This window comes from Pinus tabuliformis, chromosome 2_1 (genome assembly GCF_031772625.1).
Source record: "Pinus tabuliformis cultivar Carrire ecotype Pingquan chromosome 2_1, CPIR1, whole genome shotgun sequence".
Taxonomy (NCBI): domain Eukaryota; kingdom Viridiplantae; phylum Streptophyta; class Pinopsida; order Pinales; family Pinaceae; genus Pinus; species Pinus tabuliformis.
Genome location: NC_142299.1, coordinates 522,472,919 through 522,474,830, shown reverse-complemented (window position 1 = coordinate 522,474,830; position 1,912 = coordinate 522,472,919).

Sequence of the window (1,912 nt, the reverse complement as noted above, 5' to 3'; positions counted from 1 at the left end):
ACATCTGTTTTTGAAATAATTACATTTACATTTTCTGTGATATTTTCAGAAAGTCATTTTTTAAAAAATATTGTATTGTTTTACTTTTTACAGTTGAGAAAAGGATAAATAAGTTCATGTTATTAGTTTTAAATTTAATAAAATAAAGTTATAACAATATTAATATATATCTATGGAAGATCTAAATAATTATTGGACATCATTAACTCTTTTCTACTCAGTAGTTATCAGTATCAGTTAAAAAACAGTGATTCTTTAGCTGCCTTTCTCTTTTAAAAAAAAAGAGAGGAGGAAAGAGGGGTTGTTTTGAGGAGAAAAAGAATAAAAGGAGATTCCTTGAAACGAAAAGAGTTTCAGTGGGAACAATCCTTGAGAAGTGACATCCCTGGAGGAAGCTATCATCATTTTGCAGGCTGGACCTGGAGCCCTCAGGCGGAAGCAATAAAACTGATCTCTTAAAGAAAACTAATTAGTTAGAAAAGAGGCCGAGTCCTCAGGCTGAAGCAATAAACCTGATGTCTTAAAGAAAACTGATCAGTGGGAAAAGAGGAGCTTGGGGGGAGAATATTTGGAAGTGATTGTGAGATTTTCATGGGAAGGGAGGAGAGGTTCATCTAGTACTGAACTAGACTTCCTATGGCAGATAAGTGTGAAAATTGATCATGGGAAAAGCAGAGCTTGGGGAAGCTGATCCGTGGGAAAAGAGGAGCTTGGGGGAGAATATTTGGACTTCATTGACACATTTTCATTGAATGGGTAAAGAGGTTCATCTAGTACCAAATTTAGAGTGATTGCCAGATTTTCATTGGAAGGGTGGAGAGGTTCCCCATGGAAGATAAGTGTGAAAACTGATCAGTGGGAAAAGAGGAACTTGGGGGGAGAGGATTAGTGAGAAAAGAGGAACTTGGGGGGGAATATTTGGAAGTGATTGCTAGATTCTCATTGGAATGGGAGAGGTTCATCTAGTACAGAATTAGACTTCCCATGTAGATGCATGTGTGTGATTATAGCTACTAATTAAAGGAATGTAGACAGTCAAGTAGGAAAATGAGCCTCCTAACATTATCTAAATAGGAAATAAGTTATATGATGCTAGTGATTGCATGTGTCTCTAATAATATCTGTAGCATGAAATAAATGGAAAGAGAAAATAACCTTAAGTTACAAACTGTCACTATGATGTGAGTATTAACTCATAAGTTATTATGGTTACTTAGAGGGTAGGAATGTTTAGAGGTTATTACCGGACCAAGATGGTAGACAATATAATGTATCCCTAACATAATAACTATGTTGAAAAAATCAAGAATCTATGCATGACTATAAATGTATGACAAAGTAAATAGCCTTTGGTATTAGACAAAGTAAGAGTAAAATATTTATATGTATACATACAAGTTGTATAAATTACTTAAATTAACATGCCATTTCCAAGCAAATGTAGGATATATTCAGGTATAGGTGATTTTGAATGTTAAATTTAAGAAAATGGTATATTGAAATTATTGCCTTTAAGAGAGTTGCCGAGTCTTCTATCAGAACAAAAAAGAAAAAGACAAGAGTCCTAATTACATAACCTAAAAGCTCGAATGAAAACTCCGAGTAGGAATCATCAAAGAATAATGTAAGCAGAGAGTAATTCATCACTAAAGCAATATATATATATATATATGACGTGGGTAGCAGTGGAACTTCTGGCCCCCACGAGGCATTCAACCGAAATTTTTTTTAATGATAAGTCGTCACAGAAGCTAGAACTTATAGTGACAGCTAGTACATTATAAAATCATTAATTATAGAAATCAAAGCGAGGAGTTCTCGTTGAAGCAAAACGAGAATTCGAATAATCTTAATATAGGCTTGCAGGTTGGTTCCGTTAGATAGTCGTGGGGTGGACACGGAGGACCGTTGT